Raw genomic sequence first — 17,639 nt, forward strand, 5'->3', positions numbered from 1 at the left:
ACCACTTCTTAAAATTCATCTTCCGAAATTTTAAGAAATGCTAACACTGAAGTTGAGCTCAATGAAGATTGGCGTATTTAACATTTTTCCTATTTGTTATTATTATGTTAATTTTGGTAGCAAGTGAACACATTTTCAATGCCATAAAATAAAGATTTGGCACGCAAATAACGTGCCAAAGACGTCAGTCGGTAACAAAGGAGGTGAAATATCCCTAGTTAATGTCTTGTCCTCATATTAATATTTATAGTGGCTAAAAACAATTTTTTGAATGTAATAAATAAAAAAATGTATTACTTTATTTGCATAACAAAAGACTTCACTAGAAGAATGTCGCAAAAGATGCTATTCGCAATACTAATAAAATATAATTTGCAAAAAGTTATGCAAGACATGGAAAATCTGTGTGGCCATCAACACAAAGCACTGACTGCTAATGTTAAATTAAAAATTTTAAATGAATCCATATAAATTTTTTGAACTTTTAAACAACAATTGAGGCATTTGCTATATATTAATAGAAACAAGTAAAAGCATGCTAAGTTCGGTCGGGCCGAATTTTATATACCCTCCACCATGGATTGCATTTGTCAAGTTCTTTGAGTGACTTTTTCAAATACATATTAGCTATATTAAGTTATTGAATTTTTAAAATAATAAATAATGAATAATTAAAAAGTTGCCTCTGGTATTTTTTTTTTTATAATTTTTCGTAACATTAACCAAGGATTTTTTTTTCACAAACAATTTAATATATTACACATTTTTAAAACTTTCATTTTTTGATGAAAAAAGAGAACTATGCCATAATATTAATTTTTGTCCATTGTGAAATCCACTAGAAGGCATGAAAGATTAAAATATATATATATATACAGTTAATCAATAAAGTTTACGTACACATGTGTCACCATTAACATATAGATATTTAATTTGTTTGGCACTCAACTTCAATGGAATATAGATTATTACATATTTAACCGGTTTTCACGATGACAAATTCATAAGAAGGTACAAATAAAGCGAACAACGTAAAAATTATGGGAAATTCGTATCAAAACTAAAATTTGTTTGAAAATTAGAAAAGTTTTACATGACTTGTATTTCGTGGGTCCTCCTTTAAATGTGGCAATTGCCCACAATAGTCGAATCATGTTTCTCACCAGAATTTGGGTGTCCATTTTCCTGTATATGCTCACTTTTCTTATAAAGCAGGTTCTGGCCTTCTTTAGATGAAATCTTGTGTTTTTGGATTCTTTTTCGAGTTATTCTCCGATTTGATCTATTGGATTCACAATGCTTTACGGATATAAAAAGCTCTTAATAACCACTTCATTATCATTCTCGAACTCTATAAGCCGTATATTATATGTCAACGATTGGTGGAAAATAAAATTTGCTTCAATCATGCCATGGTTTTTATACATTTGGTTCCAAATGTTTACTGAATAAGTCAGAAAAGGTTTAGATAAACATGCTTATCAATTTTTCCACGATAAAAACTAGTTTGCCAAAGCTAGGTTATCCCCAAACCATATTTAGGTAATGTCACGGTTTAGCTATTTAATTACGCCATCCTAAGGTGGAGGGTTTAAAAGACCCCATAAAGTATATGTATTATTGATCGTCATGACATTTTAAGTCGAACTAGCTTTGTCCGTCCGTCTGTCTGTCTGTCGACAGCACGCTAACTTTCGAAGGAGTAAAGCCAGCCGTTTGAAATTTTGCACAAATACTTCTTATTAGTGTAGGTCAGTTGGAATTGTAAATGGGCTATAACGGTCCACGTTCTGATATAGCTGACATATAAACCGATCTGGCGTCTTGACTTCTTGAGCCACTAGAGAACGCAATTATTATCTGATTTGGCTGAAATTTTACATAAGGTGTTTTGTTATGACTTTCAACAACTGTGCTAAGAATAGTTCAAATCGGTCCATAACCTGACATAGCTGCCATATAAACCGATCTGGGGTCTTGACTTCTTGAGCCTCTAGAGGACGCAATTATTATCCGATTTGGCTGCCATATAAACCGATCTGGGGTCTTGACTTCTTGAGCTACTAGAGGGCGCAATTATTATACGATTTAGTTGAAATTTTGTACAACAGCTCTCTCATGACCTTTAAAATACGTGTCGAAAATGGCATGAATCGGTTTATAGCCTAATGTAGCTCCCTTATAAACCGATCTCCCTATTTTACTTCTTCAGCCCCTAAAGTGCGTAATTCGTTCTAGATTTGGCTGAAATTTTACACAATGACTTCTACTATGGTCTCCAAAATTCAGTTCAATTATGTTCCGAAATGAACCATAACTCTTTCTGTTTTCCTTTCAAAGCCTCATTAGGTTAGGTTAGGTTGAAAAGAGGGTGCAGATATTAATCCGCCCCATGACACTATGGACATATACCTAAGCCAGTAATCGGCTTGTTGTGCGCTCTAAAAACTCTAAAAAGGAAATTTTAAGTTAGGAATTCCGTGCTACTTACAAAATCCCTAATTGTTTTCAATACCACTCCCCCAAGTTGGTTCATGTCTGGTATTGTGTCTCTACCTAAGTGCGGGTATCTGTTAGACGCGAAAGCCGGACAATGACAAAGGAAATGCTCCAACGTCTCATCATCTTCCTCCATGCCCTACACATGCTATCACTTGCCGCACCGATTTTACATAAGTGAGCTCGTAGTCCTATGTGTCCCGTTATGATACCAATAGCTATACTGACCTTCTTCTTGCTTCCTTTCAGTAATAGCCTCGTCTTCTCACGATCTGGATCCCTCCATAGGATTTTCGCCGTCCTACCGGCCGTTTCGCTGTTCCACAATGTTGCATGCGCATTCGTCGCCCACGCCTTTAACTCGGACTGCGTCGACCCGAAAGGCTTCGGGTTAACTAAGTTTATTGACGGCTGTCCTCTGGCCTTCACCGCCAAATCGTCTGCCCTTACTCTGTTGTGGACCCAAACGATGCGGATTTTGCCATCCTCAGAGAAGGCGTTAATCTCCTTCTTACACTGCAAGACTGTTCGTGACCTTACCATCCTGGTTGTTATTGCCCTTATGGCAATTTTACTGTCGGTAAAGATGTTCACACTCGACGTCCTCGCGTTAGCACTACACCACTTCACGCATTCCGTGATCGCCCGAATCTCCGCCTGCAGGACTGTATTATGGTCGGGCAGTTTCATTAGCTTTTCGCACATTTTGTTGGACAATCCGACTCAAAAATTTTATATTTTGACTCATTGCGTAACACAACTTTTTCTAATAAAAAATGTCAACAACCCTAAGTTTTGTGTAGCTAACTCCAAACAATTATTTGTGTTATTTTTTTTTTTTTGCTTTTATGAAAAATGTATTTAAGAATAGAGTATGAACTTAATATAACAATTCGACCTCGCGTGGGGGGTTCCCGCCCCACCCCCAAAAACTGCAAAAAAATGAAATGTTTTCCAAATGAAAGTTAATTGGAAGTAGAAGAGGAAACTTAAGTAAAAATTTGCTTCGATTCCCGGGGGTCACTCCACCCCAAAGTTACACCCCATATGGACATGTTTACCAAACGGGACAATATGGTGTTCTAAAGAAAGGAAAGAGTTAAATACGAATATAAATTATTTTCAAATTTGGACCATTGTCAAAAGGGGGCCGCAAACACTTATGTGTGTAGCGAAGCATACCGGGCCAGCTTGTACTATATAAAGATATCGCATGTAGATTTTATTGATAAGGAAACCGAAAGCTTCTTACATGTCAAGTTTCAAAACGATTGCACCACAAGAAGGGGTTGTGGTCTAAAATGGGTCAAGACTTTACTCGCAAGCTCCATCAATTGTTTCGGTCAAAGAGCGAAGCTAAAGTGTATTAAAAATTTCTATAATGTCTTAATTTCTTAAAAGCCTTCCATGTTGCTCTAATGATTTTTTTCATTGGACGTACCCAGACGAATCTTTAAAAATTGTCAATTTCCGAATTTACCATACATGCCAAGTTTCAAAGCGATTGCACCACAAGAAGGGGTTGTGGTCTAAAATGGGTCAGACTTTACTCGCGAGCTCCATCAATTGTTTCGATCAAAGAGCGAAGCTAAAGTGTATTAATAATTTCTATAATGTCTTAATTTATTGCTCTTTAATGTGGTATCAAGACATTTCTTATTGCTGCTTCATGCTCAAAACAATATATTGGGTTGCCCAAAAAGTAATTGCGGATTTTTCATATAGTCGACGTTGACAAATTTTTTCACAGCTTGTGACTCTGTTATTGCATTCTTTCTTCTGTCAGTTATCAGCTGTTACTTTTAGCTTGCTTTAGAAAAAAAGTATAAAAAAAGTATATTTGATTAAAGTTCATTCTAAGTTTTATTAAAAATGCATTTACTTTCTTTTAAAAAATCCGCAATTACTTTTTTGGCAACCCAATAGCTTCAGCCTATCTCGCGTAACTGGATATGTCTAGCAACAATTTATATTTGCGAATAAAGGGACAAAGGAACAAACGAACAATAATAATAAATACTCATGAAATTTTGCATGGAATAAGAAATTTTAATAATGTGCATTGACCATAGATATGAATGAGTAGACTCAAAGGCAATAAACTTAATATAGCAAAGGTGTAGCATAACTCAAATATTTTTCTATTCTTTTCATTGCTTCCATTGTCCGTGATTACTGACTGAATTATCCGGTAGTTTAAGCACTTTTTGCCATTATATTTTAAAAACTAATCAAAATGAAAAAAAACGGAGATTGGAATTGCCTAGTTCTCATTTGTTTATGCAGAATGTTTGTGGGTATCAAAACCTAAGAGCTTTGGAAAGCGCAGAAGAACGAAAAGTGGACTTAGGTAAGTGAAAGAAGATAAAATCATTAAATAAAAATATGTATAAAGTTGAAAAGGTTTGTCAGTTTCATTCGATATCTGTGTTTTGAACTTTCAACTGCTAAGTAAATTGTAAAAAAGTATGCAATGCAAAGAACAATGCAGAAATGGACATTTCCGTACCAAATTTTCCTGTTGGCAACTCAACTGAAGTTGGTTTGCAATCCATAATCGCCCTATAATAAAAGTTTGATATGTGAATATTCTAACGGCAGGTCGCCAAAGTTTAAAAAGCGAAATGAAATTCACAAGCATAAGGCTAAGGGAGAAGAAACATTAGCTGACTTTGTATCTGGCATAATAGGTCTGTCCGCGTTGGAGAGTAAGCACAACCTTAACTCTCTTTGGCTTTTTATTTGAATTTAACACCTGATTTTCCTCCAGTTGAAGTTTGCAAGCTCTCAATTACCAAATTCTCAAAATTTTGCTCGCTTTCACGTATTCTCCCGCTCTCTTCTGCTGGCAAATAAAGTACGCGAACGATTTCCAGTAACAAATTGTGCATATTTGAACAAATTTTGAAATACGAGAATTGTGGAAATTTGAATTAATTTGTTTCTTAATCCGCTATATGCCACTACACTTAAGTGAAAACTAAGCAATAAGACAAATTTATAATGGGAATCAAGTTGGCCTATTTTGGAGGTGTTTGCAATAAAGCAGTTTGATATGCCGGGATAAAACAGTCTAAGGGGCTTAGGGAGGACAGACTAACTGTATTATTGTGAGCTAATGCTGCTGGTAGTCTCAAGTTCAAGGCGTTAGTTATTGTACAAAGTGTTCCTGTTATTACAGTTTGGGTAACTCAACACATATTTTTCAAAAAAAAAAAAAAAAAAAATCCCCAACTAAAAGATTATTTTAAAAAAATTTATCTGATAGATGATAGTAAAATCCTTCCGCTAATAGACAACCGCCCGGCACATCCCGAAGAAAAATAAATTAAATTCAGCCGATGAACCAGGGTGCAACATGAAGCTTTAAATGACATTGTAGAAATGACAGATAACATGTATTTCTAAGGAATTCAGTTGAGTATTTAAGGTCCAAGAATGAAACTGGTAAACTAAGTACACCTTTTGTACAGAAATTATTACAACAACAAAAACTGTATCCCACATTACTATAGCGGCTGTGAAAAATAGTTCGACTCATAATTCATTCCTGATTCGGCTTAGCCATGTGCGCCTGACCGCATATTAACTCTGTGCTGATTGACCATCTGTTGTTTTTTTGTAATTATGGTGGTGATCGATTTTTTATCCAATCATTACAAAATTTTTTACACAACTCTTTTTAAGTCCAAAGACAAACGTGAAAATTATGGTAAAATCGGTTCAGATTTAGATATACCTCCCATATACTTAGATCGCTCGATTTACACTCGAAAGGGTTCAACCGATTGGCCCCATCCTAATGCTAGATACATTTGTGATGTACTATGCCATGCATAGAAACAATGTAAAAACTGCTCCCCAAAGAGCTGTCGTATTGCGGCATGCCGTTCTGACTCGGCTATGAAAAGGAGGTTCCTTATAATTGAGCTTGAAACTTTAATCGGACAGTACTCATTGATATGTGAGAAGTTTGCCCCTGTTTCTTAACGGAATGTTTATGGGCACCATACACGCAAAAAAAGAGTTTGTTTCAAAATTTCACCAAGTAAACTTCTTTTCTGAAAAACGCTAGTTTTTGTTTACGATAAAAGTACATGTTTTTTTTTTGCAATAAATGCTTGTAAGAATTTGTGACATATATAAAGTTTTTTTTTACACTGGCAATACCTTACAATCTTGATATGATCATAAAATGTTATTCGGGGTTTCAACTAGTTTTTCTTTACTTATAATTTAATTCGGGGTTTCAACTAGTTTTCCTTAACTTATAAATTAATTTATCGTCATGCTTATGTAAATGTAAAAGTGTACCAAGTTCAATTTAAAGTTGTAACGCAATTTTAACTCAAATTTTTTTCAATTATAAGCAGATCTAAGTTGGTAATTCAAACTCTTTTAGAATAAATTTGTATTTAGTTCGATGTTATAATACACACTTATATTAAAAGCCTTCCATGTTGCTCTAATGATTTTTGTCATTGGACGTACCCAAGGCGAAACTTTAAAAATTTTCAATTTCCGAATTTACCATCCGCCCACCACTTTTTATCCATCACTGGTCTAAACGCTTAAATACTCACCATCTCTTTGGGATCCCAAGTTGGGACGAAAAGTCGACTTTTAGTCTCTTCGCCTTCTATCAAGATGACAAAAGTCGACTTTTAGAATTTTCTTTGCAAAGAGTCGACTTTTGGACTTTATCAAAAAGTCGAATTTGAAAAAAGTAGACGTTACGAGTTTTGTCAAAAATTTTCTATATAAAATATTTGGATTTCCTAAAAGTTTTTTTAAAATTTTGCTATCAAGATATGATAATTTCTCTGTATTTCATTGAACCCAAAAAGAAATACAAAAATATCTCTATTCTATCCAAATCCAAATTGTGCTGTTGTCGTCACAATTACACATTAAAAAAGTCCGCCTATCCAAAATCGGAGTCTATCTGTTCTAAATTCCATCTAGACTTCGCTAAATTCGGTGCAAAAATCTCTATTTGTGAAATGTACTCTTATATAGGAGTTACTATGAAATATTGTTCGATTCGTCCATGGATTACACTTTCGCTAGGCCGAGAAAAATTGTGCCAAAAATGTGGATATCAGAGCAAAGGTCCCAAAAAGGAGGGGTACGTTATTATGGGTCTTACACTTAAAGTTGGACCGATATAGACCCTATTAGATATATTCGCATTTTATAGGCTTAAAACTTTTAATCTGTAGATCGATCTATTTATATGATAGGTAGGTACATCAAAATATGGACTGGGATGAGTATATTACTGTACTTTACATTAATTGGCCATTAGAAAAAATTTATTTCTCTAGCCGAACTTAGAATAGATGCCCAAGGGCATTGATCTATGATAGCCTTCAAAAGACTTCTTTGCTCTAGCCTCTTCATCCATTCTGATAACATGAGCTAGCCAATGCAAAAGTTGTATTTTGATGGGTTTGATTAATTATTCTATCGTGTCATACAGGTCGTGGTTCATACGACGCCTAGTATATTATAAGAAAATTTTCCAAACTTAAGCAAAATCTGAGATAAAATACGCCTTATGGGAGCTGAGGACTTCAAATTTTGAGTCCAGTCTATGCGGGGGCAACGAAAGATATAGTCCTATACAGCCCATCCTCGAACATAATGGATAAAAAAATGCATTTGTGCCAAAATTTAGCTTCCATAAACATACAACTATTACGATGAATCTTACACATATAATGGCAAAATTTGGCTTGGATCTGCATAAACTTTGGCACGAGTTATTTATGCAACAAGAGTAATTCAAAGAGCAATGAATCGTAAAATTGGATGCAGTTCTTAGCTAGCAGCAACATTAGCAAAGCCAAACTTGCCTCTGTGCAGTTTTCTTTTCGACTTTTCCACTTCAAAGTCGATTATTCGACTTTTTAGTCATGGAAAGTCGATTTGGACTTTTCGACGCTTTTACACAAAAAGTCGACTAATCGATTAGTCGAAGGTCGACTTTGGGATCCCTACCACCTCTCTCTAGTAGGAGAGATACAAGAGAAATAACTAGTCCGATAAACGAAAATCGGTTTTTGTTTTTACAATAAAAGAAAGTCGTAGGCGAAGTTACCAAAGGGTTTACAATAAACAAAGCTAGTTAGATTCGATAAAACTACGTTTATGGCTAACGTTTGATAAGTTGAAGCGAAACGACCCATAGTTACAACAAAGCTAAAAATTTCGTATAAAAAGTATTACGTCAAAATGTCTCAAACGTTTTATTTTTTGCGTGTAATATTTCGTATTTTGCTTATTGTTTATCAAAAGGAAAAACAAGTAAAAATGTACTTAGTTCGTCTGGGCCGAATCTTATATACCCTCCACCATGAATCGCATGTGTGAAGATCTTTGTGAGGTTTCTCTTTAAAAGCCGTAAAATGAGATTAATCCCGTGGGTTTTTTTACATGGATGATAATTGCCTACATTAGGCACTCTAGGCGTCAAATCGGGAGATCGGTTTATGTTGGAGTTTTATCAGGTTATCAACCAATGTGCACCATACCAGGCACAATTGTTGGTCAAGTCAAAACAAAATGCTACGTGCACAATTTCAGCCAAAACTGATAAGAGCAGCGCCCACTAGAGACTCAAGAAGTCAAATCGGTAGATCGGTTTATATGGGAGCTCTATCGGGATCAATTCCAACTATACCTGGCATAATTGTTGGAAGTCATAACAAACTACCATGCGGAAAATTTCAGCCAAATCGGGTAAGAATTGCGCCCTATAGAGGTGCAAGAACTTTATATGGCAGCTATATCAAAACATGGACCGATGTGGGACAAAATTTCAAGCGCTTAACTTTACTACTTCGAAAGTTAACGTGCTTTCGACAGACAGATAGACAGACGGACATGACTAAAATGACCTAGATTATCAAGACAATCAAGAATATACATATATACATTTGTTGGGTCTCAGATCAATACTTCGACCAATTCTATGGTGGATGTCTAAAAAATGGAAAGAATGCTTTTCTCTGTACATCACCCAACTCTCTCTCTCTATACATCACCCTACTTTTACATATAGAGCCGTAGTTATAACAATTTTGCTAAGATTTGTTCGAAATTTGGTACGGATTGTTTCTTTAACAATCTGAAAAAATCGTCAAAATTGGGTTAGTATATGATATAGCGTCGATATAAGTTATTGCCCTATTGCCACGTGTTGGCTTCTTATATCGCAGAGACCGCCCGACTTTTTTCTTTCTTTACTTTTTTCAAGATTTTTCTTGTGTTCTTTACAAAGCATTTAAAGTTGATTCTCGAAACCCTAGTCATGTTCGCCGGAACTGTCAGAAGAATTATGCCAATGGTACTTGAAGCGGTAACAACATCTTGTTATGGTAACCTTGGCTGCAAATAGAGATCTTAATTTTCCTACTGTGTGGTTTGTGATGATAATTATTGTGGGCAGTTTTTAAAAATATTTCAATGCTGTTTCCAACAGCATACAGTGAGGAAATTTACAACTATCAGTCAACTTCCAAGCACGTCATGTGCTCAGAGTGACGTTTGTCTAAAAGTATGGTCATAATGACTTTTGCAGTTATACCATCTTAATTTATTTGCTAGCTTGTACAAGTATAAACCATAAGTGTTGGTGGCCTGGTGTGGACAGTTGCAACCAACGACTACAAGCGTTTTATCACGGAATACCCCAGTAGCAGCAGAGTCATCATTAGGTGTGTTTTATTTAACCAGTACGTGGATTTTTTCGCTAATGTTGTATTTTCTTATTCTTATTCTTATATACATACCACGATGAAACTGAAGGAAAACTTTTAAAAGCGAAGAAAAATTGTAATAGCAATTATGCTGGAGGTCTATTCATTAAAAAATTAAAAGAAAATAAGTTAATATGTTTAATTTTTTACATAATTTTTTTTATTTTTAAATAATGTAACTACTTTTCAAAGATAAATTGAAAACACTTGGCAGAAAGTGTGTTTTATGAGACCATAACTAGCGAGTCCTTGCGAAATAAAACACACTTATGGTTGCCGTGAGCTTATCATAGCGGCTTTAATTGAGGTTTCATAATCGTAGGCCTTATAGAGATTTAAAGGCCCTGTATTAAATATTACAGCTAATTATACTCCCGTAAGATCATCAAAAAAATTTTCAAGATAATACGGTCAAAAATCGAAATATATTTAAAAGCCCGTAACACCTATATATGAAAGACTTATTTAGTTTATTTAGCAAAAAATTAAAAGTTTGGGAAATTGTTACGACACACAAAATAATTTTATCACGAAGTTTTATTGTAACCGTGTAACGTTTCGCCCCAAACTTAGAAACACTAGTCATGAACGTAGTATTATTGAATGTGACTAACTTTGTTTATTGCAAACCCTTTAGCAGCTTCGTCTATAGTAAAAGGATCTTCCTTTTGTTGTAAAACCAAAAACTCTTTTATTGCAAAAGTGTTTCAAAAGCCGCAAACGTGTACCGGACAAAAAATTGAGCGGGTCCGTCGAGTGCAAATGGGAAAGTGTAAATTTTTAAAGATTCGGTACCAAAAGTCTGGTATGTCCAATGGTAAAAATTATTAGAACAACGCTCAAATGGCAGCCATGTACAAGAAAACACAACAAGAATTTCTAAGGCACAAACACATTACGCTATAAAGAAATATCCATCACAAAGTAGGTACATGAATGTGTGAAAACAACAACAAAAAAATTTGTTTTATTTATAGCAAAACAAATACAGCAGATCATGGCACAAAACCATAATGGAGTTGTGCAAAAATGGAGGCTTCTAGTATATATGTATGTATATCATAACATCGTAATAAATCCAAATATACTCTGAAAGAGTTTGAAGTACCAACTGATATCTGATTATAATTCGAAAAAATGTAAGATTTTCAATACGAACAATTCATTTAAAACGTTGGACGTTAAATTTATTTGAAAATAAGAAAAACTAGTTGAAACCCCGAATAACATGTTCTATATATCAAGAATAAAAGGTAATGTAAGCATAAAAAAACATTATATTTGTCACAAATTCTTGCAAAATTTATTCGCAAAATCATGTACTTTTATCGCGAAAAAAGTGTAATGTTTTTCAGAAAAGAAGTTTACTCGCGAACATTTCATTATGTCAAACGAATTATTTTTTTGCTTGTACAAAAATAACATAAAGCTGAAAGTGGCAAACGCAACAGAAGGCAAAGCCATGACCCATTCAATTGCTTAGAGAAAGCACATCTTGAACCTCGCAATGGCAAACTATTACCCAATCCATTCGAAATGCCGCAAAATCCGTACAGGGATACCAAAGGGCTCTCCTGAGGAACCCATGGTACGAACGGCAATATTCAAATGCTACTGCATGGTGTTTAAAGGTTGTTTGAGTTTTGACATTCCTGCATAATTGATCCAATATTCATCAGCTAAAGTAGAAAAGACGCTCTCCAAACCGTGGAATACTCGACGAGATTTTTACTCACAGTTCTTGGTCACTATGCAAAATAGCCATAAGCTCTTAAAGGGGACTCAATCACAAGATGGACCACTGACTCTGCCAATCCGTAACGCTATGACGCTAGAGACGACTTTGAACAAGCCCATACACGTACGTATAAAGACTTAAAACGATGAGAGAACTGTAGCTATTCGTCGGATAGACGATGTGAACATAGGGGAAAAGGGGTAGTGCAGCAGAGGTTTCGCAATAGCTGCATGAGATGACAATGCAACTACTGGTATGTTGCTAATATGTTGCGAGATCAACATTTTTGTCAAGTCAATTGGAGAGGTTAAATCATTGACCGTTCTAGATTGAAAGCAGAATCCTTATCAATTGGATGGTAAGTGGGAAATGAGAGACGGTGACCCTGGCATTAAGAGCCAGTCGACGAAAAATTTGAAAAACTCAAAACTTTTTGTGGCAACTCTGGGATGCGCATGTGACATGTTGAATTAGAAGCGAAAACCCTATGGGGGAATCCAGACCGGGAAAGAACAAGGCGTGTACTGAGGGAAAGTAGGAAGGAGCTTAGAGCGAATACCCATGGATTATGCTAAACATTTTCACAAATTAACTTTGTTGAAATGCATACGTTTGCTCAAGTTCCTTAATGGAAAAATTTACAATCTGAAGGACATATGTGTACTTAATGTCTAAAATTTCTACCAAATCAGCCAAAAAATTCTTGGGGCCATTGAAGACTAATCGGGAGATTGGTTTATATAGGAGCTACAAGTACATCATGTTATAGACCGATTTGAACAGTACTTGGGGCAGTTGTTGGAAGTCGTAATAGAACACTACGTGCAAATTTTCAGCCATATCGGAAAAGAATTGTGGTTACTATGGTATCACGTGACGTCGAGCTATATCCAAATCTGAACCGATAGGGTCCAATTACATTGTTACTATTTTTAAAAGCTTCACGAACCATCAATTAATGTCATACTCTTTGCTAATATAGAAAGGGCAACGGCGATCGAAACTATGGTAATAACTGTCCGTTACAATTATCGAAAATTGCAGACCTTTTACAATCCTCTTGATTTCTGAATTCACATAGTTTTCTTTCCTACGCTGTATGTTCTTCTACCCCAATTTCGATTATTTTGCCTTGAACTCAAAAAAGGTTTTTATTTTATCCGATTTAGAAAACACTGTCTGCTGAAAACAAATTCAAAACTTAAAACTTTTGAATGAATTTTAACAAAATTTTTTAACTTCTAAACAACATTTAAGGTATTTGCTATATATTAATAATAACATTTTGCCAATTTTAGGTTTTAATTTTTGTTTAAAAGCATAAGTATAATAGTAGCAGTTATTTCGTCTGCTGTTGTTTCAATTCGTTCAAAAATTAGAAAAAATTTGACTTTTGACTTGTAAAATTGAAAAATAAGATGGAATATAATTTTTTTTATATATTTATGACTTCTTTGAACTTTCTTAAACTTTTTACCATTTGAAAACAGCAGAGAATGTTTGCTGTTTTAGAAAAAAATTACTGCTGTCCTGCTTAGCAGATTTTCTGCTGTTACAGCAAACATTTTTGCTGTTTAGCAGACTTTCTGCTGTTACAGCAAACATTATTGCTGTTTAGCAGACTTTCTGCTGTTACAGCAAACATTTTTGCAATTTTTACTAAACAATTTCTCTGAATTTCAAATGTGCTGTCAAATGTAAAAAAGTTAAAGAAAGCAAAAAAATGCTTTTTTAAAAAGTTTTATATTTAATCTTATCTTTAAATTTTACAAGCATAGAACGGAAATTCGTATCCAAATTTCTAACATTTGCTTATTTTTTAACGAATTTAAATAACAGCAGACAAAATAACTACTCATATAGAATTTATGCTTTTCACCAAAAAATAACCCCTTAAATTGATGAACTGTTTTTTTTTATTAATTATTGAGGGAAATGCTACATATGTATGTTGTTAAGAAGCTCAAAAATGTTGTATGGATTCATTAAAAAGTTTAGAATTTTTAATTTAATGTCAGCAGACAGTGGTTGCTGATATCATCAGACTAATTTCTTTTGTTGCAGGCCACTTTGACATAATTGGAAATGTACGCGCGGATTTAGCCGCTTAATTTGCATGCACTTTTATCAAAATGGAAAAAGTCGACTTTTTGACTTTTCGACTTTTTTTTTTTGCAAACTCTTTGTATTTTCATAAACGTGATGTATAAGAAAAGTTTTAAGTGCAAAACGGACACATTTTTACATCAAACCACTCCGCTATCTTAAATCCAATATGTCAAATTTTTACTAAATTTCATAGGTTTCCACAATCCCATTTATTTTTTTCTTTGAATTAAAGCTTGAAATGGTCTATATATCCTAGCTGACTTTCAATTGGTGTTTTTCTTAATGTAATGTCTGTCTTCCTTATGTATGTTAACATCAAAGATGTTTGCTGGGATGTCAGCCAAACAAAAAATTCTTTATATTGGATTTCGATACCAAAAAATTGCTGATTCTATTGATTAATTCATTGACCGCTGTCAGTCAACAGCAAACACAGCAAAGCGGGTAACCTGACACCTCATGACGACAACAATAACAAAATCGTCAATCAGCGAGAAACCAATAGCAGCACCAGCAACAGCACCAACCAACAGCAGCAGCGCCAACAGCAGCACCAACCAACTTCAACCTAAGTTTAAGATTTTTGATTCAGTTCTGTAAAAGCACTCAAATTAATAAAAACAGAAATGTAGTAACTGTTAACTGGCGCCCAACAATCCATCAACGCACCCGGAGGCTGTGACCAAGGACCAAAAAAACACCCTAGAAGACCACAGAGGCTGTAGCTACAACTACCGGCTCAACACACGTCAACAAGTAAGCGGACGATTCTCCAAGTAGATTTAACGAAAGGACAACGAAATCGCCTCCATGGACGTATGGAAAATCTTTATAGGGATACATTTGTAAGTAGGCAGTGAACAAAAAAAAAAAAAAAAAGTTGTGAATCGTAGATTTAATAATTAAGAAGAATTTAAATACAAAAGTGAAAAAAATGTGAAAACTCTGGTAGAGGAAAAAATTTTGGTGAATAATTAAAGAATTTAAAAATTGTAACTTCAGGAAATAGAAAAATCAATAGAATTAAGAAAAGTTGGAAAAAGTTAGATTTAATAATTAAGAAGAATTTAAGTACAAAAGTGAAAAAAATGTGAAAACTCTGGTAGAGAAAAAATTTTGGTGAATAATTAAAGAATTTAAAAATTGTAACTTCAGGAAATAGAAAAATCAATAGAATTAAGAAAAGTTGGAAAAAGTTAGATTTAATAATTAAGAAGAATTTAAGTACGAAAGTGAAAAAAACGTGAAAACTCTGGTAGATAAAAAAAAAAAAAAAAAAAAAAAAAAAAAAAAAAAAAAAAAAAAAAAAAAAAAAAAAAAAAAAAAAAAAAAAAAATTTTTGTGAATAATTAAAGAATTTAGAAATTTTAACTGCAGGAAATAGAAAAATCAATAGATTTAGGAAAAGTTGGAAAATAATTAGAAATATGGCTAACCCAAATGGTGACTTATTGAGACCCCCAATCCTTAACATTCCCAATCCACCGCCTCCTCTACCTAATGGTAATATTGACATGGATAGAATACTGCGGGCATGTGTAGAACAGTCTAGGCGCACGGTTAGGGAAATACTAAACCCTAACGCAGACATATCCGGTGTTGATCAGCAGATAGAAGAACGTTTTAGGGGAGAACTAGACGATCTAGATAGGATCCCTGACATAGTCAGATGCCTCAGGGAATTCTCCGGTAATCCGGGAGAATTTAGTTCGTGGAAGAAGAGCGTCGATAGGGTCTTGCAACTCTATGAGGCATCAAAAGGGACCCCTAGATATTTCGGAATATTGAATGTGGTTAGGAACAAAATCATTGGTAGCGCGGATGCCGCCCTTGAGTCATATAATACCCCATTAGATTGGAGTTGTATTTCCCGGTGTTTGACTCTGCATTATGCAGACAAAAGGGATTTGTCAACTCTCGAGTACCAAATGTCTTCACTGATTCAGGGACAGAGCACAGTTCAGGACTTCTACCAGAGCGTCTATGCGCATTTGTCATTGATAATGAACAAATTGGCTTGCATGGATATGGGTAGGGAATCGTTGGATATTATGACCCAGACTTATCGGGACAAAGCCCTGGACACCTTCATAAGAGGGCTTAAAGGCGATTTACCAAGATTACTGGGAATTAGGGAACCAACCGACCTTCCTCAGGCACTACATTTGTGTCTGAAGCTAGAAAATCAGCAATATAGGACGCAGTATGCTAACGCTCATATGAAAACGGATAAGGCTATGGCCCATCCGCAGTATCGCAACCACGGGCAACCGCAAGTTTCACATCATCCTCTTCCCACGCATAACTTCCAGAGTTACTCGCCTGCACGTTGGCAAGTGCAGCAATATGCTAACCAAATGACTCCACGGCAACTTTACACAGGTAATTCCCCACAACTAATGCCTCCACGGCAATTCTACACTGGTAATTCCCCACCACAAATGCCTCCACGGCAATTTTACACCAGCAATAACATACCGCAAAGACCGACGATACCGAAGCCACAACCCAGGCCAGAACCGATGGATATAGATCGGTCTATGCGTACGAACACAGTTGATTACGTGAACAGACCTGGACAGGGTAATAGGTTTATGGAGAAAAGACCGCTCAGTCAGTCCTACCAAGTGCATCGACCTCAAAAGATGCAGAGGAATTTCAATATTGAATCCGAACAGGAGGATAGTCATCAGGGTAGTCAGGCAGTATCTTACGAAGAGACAATGGAGAATTATGAAGATGAGGAGAAGCTTCAACCCTTCGAGGACTATCTCGAGAAATATTATGATAGGGGTGACACCGAAGCGGACGACTTTGTTGATGTGAATTTTTTAGACTAGCGAACTCGTCCTTGCCCTATATTGAATGCAGGATGAGTTCAGGCCGTATATTGAAATTTTTGATAGATACCGGTTCAAATAAAAATTATATCCAGTCCGATTTAGTAAAGAATCCTACCCCTAATTTAAAAAATTTTTTCGCTAGATCTGTTGGTGGTAGGACCGAGATCACTCACCATACATTGGTAAGCGTCTTTAACGAAGACGAGAATCCCTTGACGTTCTTTATTCTTCCAACATTGAAGACTTTCCATGGCATCATAGGTAATGACAGTTTGAGGGAGATGAGAGCTGTCATTTATACGTTTGAAAATTATGTGGTTTTCAACAATAGGAGAAAAATACGCCTCAAGCAACAACTTTCACAATCCATTAACACCATTGACATTAGAAATACGCACATGTCTGAACGACAAATAAACGAACTTAATGTCATTATCAGGCAATTTAAGGGTTTATTTAGTGACCCTAATGAAAAATTGACGTTCACTACGACTGTTGTAGGTGAGATAGAAACAAAGAATGACTCTCCAGTCTATTCACGTTACTATCCGTATCCAATGCATTTGAAGGACGAAGTTGAGAGCCAAATTCAGGAACTACTAGACGATGACATAATCCGACCATCCCGGTCGCCCTACAATTCACCGGTTTGGATTGTTCCCAAAAAGGCAGATTTTTCGGGAAAAA

At 35.3% G+C, this 17,639-nt stretch overlaps 1 protein-coding gene across 6 annotated transcripts in view; it reads right to left on the bottom strand.

Moving 5' to 3' along the window:
* LOC106088128 (dual oxidase) overlaps positions 1 to 17,639 on the bottom strand; it is a 143,340-nt gene that overhangs the window by 44,329 nt on the left and 81,372 nt on the right. The window contains exon 1 of one of the 6 annotated variants that reach the window (XM_059364444.1): positions 1,200 to 1,314. The exons of 4 other annotated variants lie outside the window; for them this stretch is intronic. The gene's annotated coding sequence lies outside the window, so the exon portion shown is untranslated. Of the gene's footprint in view, positions 1 to 1,163; positions 1,315 to 17,639 lie in introns of those variants that run through there. One more of the 6 variants, XM_059364443.1, reaches the window with a different exon arrangement.

Source organism: Stomoxys calcitrans, chromosome 3 (assembly GCF_963082655.1).
Source record: "Stomoxys calcitrans chromosome 3, idStoCalc2.1, whole genome shotgun sequence".
Classification (NCBI taxonomy): Eukaryota; Metazoa; Arthropoda; class Insecta; order Diptera; family Muscidae; genus Stomoxys; species Stomoxys calcitrans.